This window comes from Onychomys torridus, chromosome 1 (genome assembly GCF_903995425.1).
Source record: "Onychomys torridus chromosome 1, mOncTor1.1, whole genome shotgun sequence".
NCBI classification, from domain to species: Eukaryota; Metazoa; Chordata; class Mammalia; order Rodentia; family Cricetidae; genus Onychomys; species Onychomys torridus.
The window spans coordinates 119,996,825-120,009,534 of record NC_050443.1 but is presented as its reverse complement, the minus strand read 5'-3'; positions in this window follow the sequence as shown (position 1 = coordinate 120,009,534).

Sequence of the window (12,710 nt, the reverse complement as noted above, 5' to 3'; positions counted from 1 at the left end):
AGAAAGAGAACCTAGCCGGCCACGGTACCTGCATCAGGTCTTCCACCTGAGGTCAGTGGCAGGAGACTCAGACCTTACACTGGCAGCACAGGGGGGCACAGCAGCTGGACAGACAGCAGCAGGGCTTGCAGCAGCTGGACTCACATCAGCAGGGCTTGCAGCAGCTGGACTCACAGCAGCAGGGCTTGCAGCAGCTGGACTCACAGCAGCAGGGCTTGCAGCGCCCACAGGAGCCACAGGATATACAGGAGCTACAGCATCCTTTGCAAAACCAACAGCTGGACAGGAACAGGCTGGCATACAGCAGCACACAGGCTTGCAGCAGCTGGATCCACAGCCACCACAGCTGGAGCCACAATTTCCACAGCTGGAGCCACAGCCTCCTGAACAGCCACAGCAGCTCATGGTTCTGGTGTTTTGTGACTATGCAGTAGGTTAGAGGAGCAGATCAAGAGGAAGTGTATATGTGTGGGGCCTCCTAGCCTGTGACCTTTACATCCGTGCCCAGGGTCAAGTGTGAGGTTGCACGTGGTCACTTCCTGGTTCCTGTCTGTGTCATAGTCTAGGACTCTCTTTGCATGGTGTTACCTATTACCTCTGCTTTCCTTGTGCCTTTCCCAAACAGATGGCCATGTCCCCCAAAGAATGCTGTTCCTCAGTAATCATTAACAAGGCTCCAGTAGGTGTCCCCTCTCTTTGGGGCTGTAGCAAAGCACAGAGAACAGGAATGAAGGACTCAGGTACAATGGACTTGCAGGTTCACTTGTGCACAGCTTCTGTATTGTTCTCCCCAAGGCCACTTCTTAAAATTTATTGTAAAGACAGGGTTTCTCTACATAGGTAGCTCAGGCTGGCCATGCACCCATTATGTAGCACAGGCTGGCCTGGAACTTGCAGCTATCCTCTCTGCCTCAGCCCCTCTAGTGCTGATATTACAGGTGTGCTCCATATGCCTGGTCCAGCATTGCCTTCTAATGCTATGTTTCTTGCTGAAGCAGAACCAGAGCACTGTGGTTGAAGCCTATAGATGTCCAACCTAGGGACTGATTCTTTAGGTCTGGGGCCTGGACTCAGCTGTGATGTAGTCTGGGCTCCTGTCTGCTTAAGATATCATGGAAAACTTTGCGTGTGGACTGAAACACCATCAAAAGGCTTGATCCCAGAGCTCAGCTCCGTTCCATATAGTGAGTATTCCTCTCTAAAAAACACACATTTTAGTTCTTTCTTTCTATCGCCCAGTGGTAGACAGGTGTAGGGAGTATACCAGCTATCCAAGGACACTTTAATGCAACATTGTGTAAATATGTCTAGAATCCTGCCTGGGGTCTGAGCAGGGGAAGATGCTCCATGCTGTTCCCCCAGAAGCCACACAGTGGCACTGTGAGAGGCCTACTGTCCTGCAGCTTCTCACTCTCCAGAGGTTCCTCCAGCTGAAGGTTCCTTTTGCTGCCTTTCCCATTCCAACTTCCTCACTCCCTATCTTGTTTGAGAAGTAGCAGCTTTATGCAGTTGAAGGTGCAAAGATGCCAAAGAAAACTATGGCCAGCACGAAGCACATCTAGAAGCACCCACTGCATCCAGATGTTCATCCCGTCCCTGGAACACTTTTTCATTTTCTACTCATAGCCAAGTGCTTGAATAATGTACCAAATTCTGTCTGAGCTCCATTAACTATATTGCCCAGTCTCTGTCAGGGGGCAGAGGAGACCTCACTCCCACAGACCCTTGTTCTTCAGACTCCATTTATTGTCTTTAGGATTTTAGCTCTAACAGTTAAGGGGGAAATTATAAGCCATCCACACTAAAGCATTAACACACCAGGGATCTCCTGTGTTGATAGTTGCCATTCCTTAATGGGTTTTGAGCCCTGTTCTCCAGTGTGTTTACATGATGTAGGCATGCTTCTCTCTAAGTGTGCAGTTTTTACTGTGAATATAGAAATCTTACCTTTTTATGCTTAAATACTAGTGTATTTTGGCATCTTTCTTTTCGATGGGGTGTGGGGGTGTCTCCTTCAGATTAAAATCCTTCAGAATGGAGTTTAAAGAGCTGTAAAGACAACAGACTAAATCTGGGAATGGAGGTGCACACCTGAGGCAGGAGGATTGCCACAAGTTCCAAGCATGGCTATAGAGCCAGACCCTGCTGAAAACAGAAAAACCTGGGAAAAGTTTAAATAGACATCTACGACTGTTTAAAAAACTATTTGATAAAACCAGGAACAACTTTAGTTAGTGAACATGAAAACTTGAAGAAATGGACATATTTCTGGGAAAGTATGATTTTGCCAAATTCATGAGAAATAATTTTGAATAGCTGGACAAACCAATAAAACCTCGGAGGGCGCTGAAATGATCCTCAGATTTAAGTCCAAACCCCCAGGAAGTGCAGCATTTGTGGGGTGGGAGAAAGGCTTGATGTTGTCTTTTTACAATTCAAAGGAAGGGGCCTGAGTATCACTTGGACACTGGTCAGTTTTACTGGGGAGCATTATTCCCTGGGAGATATGGCAGTCTGTCAGATAAAGGCACAAGGATGTAGAAGAAATAGGTAACACCATGCAGAAGAGAGTCCTGGACTATGACACAGACAGGAACCAGGAAGTGACCACGTGCAACCTCACACTTGACCCTGGACAGGGGTATAAAGGGCCCAGGCTCAGGAGGCTCCGCATCTGCACACTTCCTCTCTACCTGCTCCTCTAACCTACTCCATCCTCAACCAAACACCAGAACCATGAGCTGCTGTGGCTGTTCAGGAGGCTGTGGCTCCAGCTGTGGAGGCTGTGGCTCCTGCTGCTGCAAGCCTGTGTGCTGCTGTGTGCCTGCCTGTTCCTGCTGCAGCTGTGGGGGCTGCGTGCCTTGCTGCTCTTCAGGCTGTGGTTCTTCCTGCTGTCAGTCCAGCTGTTGCAAGCCCTGCTGCTGTGAGTCCAGCTGCTGCAAGCCCTGCTGCTGTCAGTCCAGCTGCTGCAAGCCCTGCTGCTGTCAGTCCAGCTGCTGCAAGCCCTGCTGCTGTCAGTCCAGCTGCTGCAAGCCCTGCTGCTGTCAGTCCAGCTGCTGCAAGCCCTGCTGCTCTGCAGGCTGTGGGTCTTCCTGCTGTTAGTCCAGCTGCTGAAGTCATCATTCTGGGTCCCCATGTACTACCAGTGCAACATCCCAAACTCTCTACTTGACATTGTCCTTCTGAATGAGCTTCCTCAGCTCTGTCCTTCAGTTTATCACCAGTTCTCAGACTCTAATGCTTCTTCCCTTAGCACCATTGCTTTCCAAAGGACCAAACCAATATTGGCTTCCAGTTCCCAAGATGAGGTCATCTTCTCATTGACTGTCTCCTAACAAATTCTTTTCTGGAGTCATACTACCTATAGTGTCCTCACCAAAGTCCGCCCACTTAGCCATCTGAGCTCATGAGACTGTTCCTGCCATGTCTTTTGATCTTAGCAGGAGCCAATTCTTGGTGTTGCAGCAATAAGGTGAGTATAAAGACTTTCTTGGACAAGTATGTCAAGAAATTGCAACCCCTGCTTTATCTCAAATTGAATAATACAAACCAATAAAAAGTATCACATGGACCAACTGTGTTTTGTGTTGTGTTGTGTGTGTGTGTCTCCATCTGTGAGTGCACACATATGTGTATCTGTAGAGATAACTGCCATTGGTAAGTGGATGAGCTGCTGAGTGCTGCACTATTCCAGACATGATCAATCTGTTAACATTTTCAATACAGAATGGCTTTTTTCCTGATTGGGAACTTGAATAATCTCAACTGAGGAAGAATCCCAGGATGTCTACTGTAAGGTCAAAGACAAACTGTCTTGAAGTGAATGGATGGTGACAATTCAGGCCTGAAGATTTCATCTGGACTCCCAGGAATCTCATCTCCTGGGCTCCTTCTAGACTGTCTGTCTGGAGACCTTTTTGGAAGGATAGACCATGTGACAGTGACTAGCAGGCACTGACTAGGGCTTTGTCTTAATTAGGGTTTACTATTGCTGTGGAGAGACACCTTGACCAGGGCAACTCTAATAAAGAAAACATTTAATTGAGGCGGCTCACTTACAGTTTCAGAGGTTCAGTCCATTATGATCATGAAGGGGAGCATGGCGACATGCAGGCAGAGGTGATGTTGGCTACATCTTGCAGACAACAGGAAGTTGATGGACTGTCACACTCAGTGAAGCTTGGAAAAAAAACACTTCAAGGCCCACCCACACAGTGACTTACTTCCTCCAACAAAACCACACCTACTCCAACAAGGCCACACCTCCTAATAGTGCCATTCCTTTTGAGGGCCATTTTCTTTCCAATGACCACAGGCCTGTGAGGGTGAAGTCCAGACAGAAAGCTGAGGTTACAGGGGGAGAAAGAGGGATGTATGGGTGAGCCCTGTCCTGGAGATCAGTCAATGGGGCCACCAATATCCTCCTGATATGCATTGGAACCAGCCCAGTCCAGGCCTGTTCCATCATAGTAATAATGGGTGTCTCCATTCCTCCAGTACTCAGACCAATCTCCTTAGAGTCACCACCCACTTCCAACCAGAGGCAACCCCCATTAAATAATTATAAACACCAATTAACCCCAGCAATAAGAAACTCTTCTGAGCTGCCACTCCTTTCTTAGAGCTATGATGGTTCATTTTTGGATAGCTGTGGGTTCATACACAGTATCTACAGAGCATAAAGAGGACCCAAGGTCCCTGTCCCAGCTCCCACATGGCACCATCCTAAAAATATAATACTGTCACCCCATTTGCATTAATACAGTAGAGATAGGGTGGACACATTTAAAATACATTACATACATATATAAAACTCTCAAATATTAAATAAAAGTAAATATCATTTTTAAAAGTGAACTGAATAAATAGCATTTTTCAAAAGAGAAAGAAAAGCATGGAGAGAAGGCTTACCAGTCAAGAGCAATGGGGGCTTTTCCAGAGGGGCCAGGGTTCATTTCCCAGCACCCATAGGACTCCTCACAATTATCTGTAATTTCAGTTCCAGAGGCATCTGACACCCTCCACTGGCCTCCTCAGTCACTGCATGCATATAGTGCACATACCTGCAGGCAAAACACCCATACATGTAAAATAAATAACTCACTCTTTGAAAATGAGAAGGAAAAGAAACTACATGACTGTAGACCGCAGCATCCCCTGGGTTGTTGGATCCAGAGGGAATAAGGAGAGAGGGAGTATTCATCTCTCTGTTCCTGCTGCCATGTCTGCCTGACCACAGGGGACTGCACTCTCAAACTGTGAGCCACATAACACTCATACACATGAAATAAATAAACCTAAAATATTAATAAGAGATAAAGTACAGGTTGCCAGGAATTACACTATGTAAATCAACATCCTTATTATAAGAGAAATGAAGAGTCCAAACTATACTGGGCTCTGCCTCATCCCAGTCAAAACGGTTACCATTAAAAAAATAACAATGCCAAGTGGTGGTACACGCACACACCTTTATTCCCAGCACTGAGGAGACAGAGGCAGTTGGATCTCTGTGAGTTTGAGGCCAGCCTGGTTCTCAGAGCAAGTTCCATGATGAACAGGGTTACACAGAGAATCCCTTTCTTGAGAAAACACACAAAAAGGAAAAAGTAAAGAAAGAGAGAGAAATACACAAAGAAAGAAAGAAAGGTAGGAAGAAGAAAGGGTGGGGAAAACGAACCAAGAAACGGAAAGAAACATGTAAGTAAACTGGCCTGGGCCAAGCACCTGCTCAGGAGACCACAGTGGAGACAGAACTCAGAAGCCACCTCAGGTGGAAGCCATTTTCACACTTTCCTCTAATTCTTTAGTTTCTCCCAGTATACAGTGTCTAAATCAGCCAGTGCTTTGTCCTTCTGGGCCGGTTACACTAAGGTCCTGAAGAAGATGATCCTAAGCCCTGCCTTCTTGTTCTCCAGGCCCTGAGGTAGCAGAGTTTCCTCAGCAGTTAATCTTTCTTGGTGCTGCTGTGGTCTCTGCTACAAATGGTCACACAGGTGTGGGCATCCTTGGGAAAGTCAAAGGCCAAGTGCAGCACCATTACTGTTTTTATACACACACACAGTCACCACACCCCCTCACACCCCTCACATACACACCACACACCCACACCACAAATCCACACACCCTCACCACACAACACACACACACACACACCACTCCCCCCACACCATTCACATCCACACCACACATCCATGCCTCAAATTCACACACCCTCACCACACCACAAACATACAATACCCCACATACATACACACCACATACACCACCACACACAAGTGTACACCACACACATAGTACACACACATACCATGCACACACCACACACGACATATACCACACACCATACACACATACACACCACACGCACATTGCATTCATAAACCACATACACAGCACACACACTATGGACCATACACACAATACACACACACACACACACACACACACACACACACACACATCATATACCACACACCACACACACATACACACCACACACACATTGCACACACATACCACATACACATCACACACACTACAGACCACTTACACAATACACACACACCACGTATATCACACACATACCTACCTCCCATACCACCCACACCACACACACACACACACCACACTTCCATTCACACCACACACAGACATTCACACACATATACACACCACACACTTCACAAACCACACAAACACATGCTGTGGGATAATGCTTTTGGACACTGATTTACTAAAACACTGATTGGCCAGTAGCCAGGCAGGAAGTATAGGTGGGGCAAGCAGACTAGGAGAATTCTGGGAAGAGGAAGGCTGAGTCAGTGTCACCAGCCAGACACAGAGGAAGCAAGATGTGAAGGCAGAAGTGAGAAAAGGTACCAAGCCACATGACTAAACTTAAATAAGAATTCTGGGTTAATTTAAGTGTAAGAGCTAGTCAGTAATAAGCCTGAGCTAAGGACCTACAGTTCACAAATAAGATAAGCCTCTGTGTGTTTCTTCGGGTCCAAATGGCAGTGGGACCTTTGGGCGAGAGAGATTTTTCCTGACCATGGGCCAGGCAGAACAAAGGAAAACATCAGTTACAAACTCATACACACAACATAACCTGCATACACACACACTACACACACTCACACTCACAAACACATCACAAACATATACACACACCACACACAGATACATCATACACCCACACACCACACATACATACCACAAAAACACCACATACCACACAGACCACATACACACATCTCACACCACACACACATATACACCACACCACACATGCAGAAGCACCATATACTGTACACATACATACATACCATACACACACCACAGCACACACACAGAGATGGGGAAGTCAGAGATTGACCTCAGCTGTCATTCCTCAGGTGCCAACCTACTTGTTTTCCTGACAGGATTTCTCACTAGAAGTGATCACCAATAGGCTAGACTAGCTGGCCAGTGAGCCACAGACCCTCTTTCTTTGTTTCTTCACTGCTGTGATAGACACATGCCACTATACCCAGCTTTTCACATGGGTGCTGGGGATTAATGCTTAGATGGCAAACCCTTACCATCTCCACAGCCCATGTTGTTGGGTTTGTTTGTTTGGCCAGTATACATTTGTTGTACAGAGCAATTGGGTTTCGCAGGACATTTTCATTAGAGATATGAGCCACTTGGACTATTGTTGGCCCCCCACTTCCCTCCCCTAACTCCCCTCACCTTCACACCTGCCATGTCCCATTCATTCCCTCAAAGAGAGGGACTCCTGCCAACTGGGCAGCCAGGCCTTGCCTTGAGCGTATGGACACAGCTGCCGGCTCAGGCAGGGGATACATTCTTTAGTGCATGCTGGGAGTCATTTTCTGCATTGTTTGCTACTGGAAAATTCAAGTTTTGTGTCTTCCCAGAGGTGGGGGCTAGATATCCAGCTGAAAGATGGCCAGCTGCAAGGCTGAAGTTTATACACCCTAAATCATGATGCCAGAGCATCACAATCCTAACAGAGTCTCAAACTGAAGTCATGGCACCATTTGAACCAGGATTTTATGGGCAGATCTGTCCAGATTGCCAAAGCCAACACAATCTTTAGGGCATGGTGTTGAGATCTGGCTTTCCCTGATCTAAGCTACTCTATATTGTATAAACAGTTGCTTTCAGGCTCGGCCTTGCCCCGGGTGACTCCATTTCATGAAGTGGCATTTGGCTCCATTTTGAGTGCAAATATATAGAGTCAGGATGATTCTACACTTCCCTGTGCAAGCAGACACCATCACCTGTCCAGCACCAGCCATGAAGCACAGACTGACAACCCATTTCTGAAAGTCACCAGGTGCCATGCCAAAAACTTAGCAAAGCAGGTGGGTCCATGTGAGCACAGGGGCATGGCAAGAATATTTCCAGGAAAGCTGAGATCAAGGACTTACTGAATACTCTAGACCGACACCAGGGTGCAATCCTCTCATCTGGAATCCATAAAGACGAAGACACCTAACATTTCAATGGCAACAGCCCACCCACCTGTAATCCGACCAATCAGTGTCAAGGAACCAAAGGAGAACTCCCAACTGCCTCAGGACCTTCAGCTCAGCTTACCCACACTGCTGACACAGACTACTTAAATGGCCACCATCCATCCACCCATCTATCTATCCACCCACCCATCCATCCATCTACCCCTTCATCTATCTACCCAATCATCTAACTATCCCCCAATCAATCCATCCATCTATTCACCAATCAATATGGCCACCGACCCATCCATCCATCATCCATCCATCCATCCATCCATCCATCCATCCATCCATCCATCTATCCATCCATCTATTGTCCCTTCTATGTGTTTATCCACCCATCCATCCATCCATCCATCCATCCATCCATCCATCCATCAATTCAACTATCTCTCCATCTACCCATCCATCCATCTATCCAATTTTTACCCACCCATTCATCTATCCACCCATCTATCTTTCCAGATACAGTTCTCCATCTAATCTCTGCAACTCCACTCAACTTTGAGGCTTGGTGTGTCCTCCCAATCAGGGTTTCTTGTCTGACCACCTTCATATTCCTGCTCCCCATCTCTATCAATCTTGGCTTCTGCCTTCAGTTAGGCCTCTCTTAACCCCTTGAATTCTGTGGTGGCCTTTTAGCTCTTCATTGCCAGTCTGTAGTAGCCTGAATATTGAATATATAAAGCAATTAATTACCTTGTGAAGTACAATGTATGATCTGAGAGTTGATGCTTGTATTAATCACCATATTTGCCGGTACGTGTATAAGCCTTGGTCCTGCTTGTAGATGGTGTAGTGTCTGTGTGGCTATCACTCAATCCTCTTGGTTTTGATTTTTATTTTGTTTTGTTTTGTAATATTATTTTTTGAGACAGAGTCTTGCCATGTCTTAGTAGTTAAGATAGGAATAACTTTGCCAACAGTAAGGTATGGTGGGAAATTGAAAGCACTTGGCAAATTATAGCCAATGAAACCAATGTGCCTTGTGTACTTATTGTATTTAATCCACAACAACATTGTGGATCCCATCTCTCACAACAGACTCCTCTGGGTGTCTCATAAGCCACTGCCAAGGGACAGTGCCCACTGCCAAAGGACAGTTCTGGTTTTTTGTGGGAGCAGCAGGATGCTACCATGTCTTCCTTCCTTCTTTATCTTTCCTTTGTGTTGAATCACAAGAATGTGTGCTGTGTCCACTTAAAACCCACCCGTGCATTAACCACTGTGTTAGGGGTTCAGAGAAAACCCAGGAATTTGCTCCCAACCTGCTCTCACCAGTCCCCACATACCTCCCACCCCCTAATCCAACAGCAGGCCCATTTGTAATGGCCACAAAAGGCAGCTGCTTGCTGCCTGTTAAGAAGGGGGGGTGGGGAAGAAGGAGGAGGAAGAGGGGAGAAGGAGGGAGAGAGAGAGAGAGAGAGAGGTGAGGAGTACGAAAGGGCAAGGAGAGGAGAAGGAGGAGAGGAGAAGGGGGTCAAGGGTGAGGTGAAGGAGAGGGGGCAGAAGAAGGAGAGGAGGAAGAGAAGTGGGAGGGGCAGAGGGAAGGAGGAGAGGGAGAGAGAGGAGGGAGGAGAGAAGGGGAAGAGGAGGAGGGGAAGAGAGAAAAACAACCAGACAACCCAGAATCCATGTAATTTCCACTTCAAAAAACTATTTACACAAAAGAAAAGACCACATCAGTGTTTACAAGCATAGCCTATTTTTTACCAAAACCCATGAGGAGTGAATATCACTAGGCCAGAACCAGAATACTGACTTCCCTCAGCGTTCTCAGGAAAACTGGTCCCTAGAGTCCCTGGAACTCCAGAACCTTGAATGTTCTGTTCCTTAGGCCAAGGAGATGGTACAAGTATGAATTTTTTTCTATCTTATTATTCCATTCTTCTCTACTTTTGAAGTGAGGTTTCACCTGCCGCAATCGGGAGAGTGCCCGCTGCACCTCACCAGGGCAACAACAGTAGAGCTGGCCCTAATGGTGTAGGTGTGGGAGAGCCAACCCTGAGAGCCATGAAAGCAGGAGAACTGACCCTGCCTGACCCTTTACTCATGCTAAAGGGGTGAACCAGCCAGGGCAATGCCGGAGAGCTCCCCCTGGTGGTGAGGAATAGAGAGAGCTGGCAGCCTGACTAACCCTGCAACTACTCAGGACTAGAAGTAGGGTTATGAGTAGGCCCACCCCAAACATCCACTCAATCAAGATCTGCTGGAGCATGTGAAGAAGCCTGTCCTGAAAAACCAAAGCTGCAGGATCTCCAGGGCAAGAACAGGATATCCAAGAGGAGTCCCAGTGAGGGCCCTGCATCCATTGTGTAGTAGAGACCAGAGGCCTCGAACCAGACTAATGACACTTTGCAATAAACGTTTGGAAAGGAAGATATATGGATAAAAGGGTTTATTGTGTGACTCACTGTGACACACTACAGCTTCCATGACAAGGTGTTTTTTTTCCTCTTAAATGTTATGTTATTTTTGCAGAGGGTAGCAAGGGCAGAGGGTGGATAGGAAGAAATGAGAAATGAATAGGATGCAGATGCATGATGTGAAAGACACAAAGAATAAATAAAAAAAGTAAAAAAAAGAAGTGGGGTCCTGCTTTGGGATTATAGGGGTATGGAAGCTCTGCCATACTCACTGTGGACATTAACCCATGACTGATCTCTCTGGAAACCCAGAAGTGTCAGCACCATTGAACAGCTGCTAGTCTATGTTTCCTAGGGCACAACTTCAAGTCCAAGTCATGGACACATAAGGGGAAAGGTGCAAGACACTCAACCTGGTCACCAATCTGAAACGTACCCCTTCTGTTAAAGAAAACTACATGAAATGTGATGGAAGGTTCTCAGAATGGAAAGAAGAAATGCCTGGGTAAGGCTCCACCAGGCTGAGCAAACAATTCAAATTCTGTGGCTGTCGAGTCTGGGGTGTTGTAGAAGAGGGGTCTTCAGCTCTTCAGCACCATTCACTGCAAACCTCCATTTCTGAACTAACAGACTTAACATCTGTATGACCATGAGGTGAAATCCTTCAGAATACACAAACAGACCACTATCTCCCCAAAGCTGAGGATGCCCTTAGGTGACACCAGAAGCCTACATCAAGGGTGCCCTGCTTGCCTATAACTCTCCTGTCTGATGTTTCCACCAAAATATTTGGGAAGGGTCATGATTTTCTCAGAACATGGAATTTGGGGTAACACGAACCTGTGTTCTAGAATCATGGTCATTCATACTTGGCCCCGTATAAACTTGTGGTTATGCACTGGCAAAAATTACTATATTGAACACAGGAAATGTTATCAACACACACACATTGAATGTCCATTGCATGCATACACACACACACACACACACACACACACACACACACACCCCTAATGCAAACACACAAAACATACACACAACATAGAAACACATACACAAAACATTTTAGTATGAGTTAAATTATTTGTTTGAACATTTCAGAGTTTAAAGATCATGACATTGATAGGATTGATACATTTGTAATGTTTAAAGCTCCTTGTAGCATCTACACAATGTAACACTTTGAGGTGATGACCTGGAGATGAGGTATCCAGAGATACAGCTGAACTTCAAACTGTGTGTCTGAATGGAGGAGAAGAAAGCGGAGCTCCAAATGCCCACAGAGGACACAGCCACACCAGGCTGGCCAATGGGAAAAGTATTCAGCTTCAGAAAGAGAAACCTAGCCTGCCATGGTACCTGCATCAGGTCTTCCACCTGAGGTCAGTGGCAGGAGACTCAGACCTTACACTGGCAGCACACAGGGGCTCAGCAGCTGGACTCACAGCAGCAGGGCTTGCAAGCAGCTGTACTAACAGCAGCAGGGCTTGCAGCAGCTGGACCACAGCAGCAGGGCTTGCAACCGCTGGACTGAGCAGCAGGGCTTGCAGCAGCTGGACTGACAGCAGCAGGGCTTGCAGCAGCTGGACTACAGCAGCAGGGCTTGCAGCAGCTGGACTCACAGCAGCAGGGCTTGCAGCGCCCACAGGAGCTACAGCCTCCCATGCAGCCTCCACAGGAGCCACAGGATCTACAGGAGCTACAGCATCCTTTGCAAAACCCACAGCTGGACAGGAACAGGCTGGCATACAGCAGCACACAGGCTTGCAACAACTGTATCCACAGCCCCCACAGCTGGAGCCACAGCTTCCACACTGGA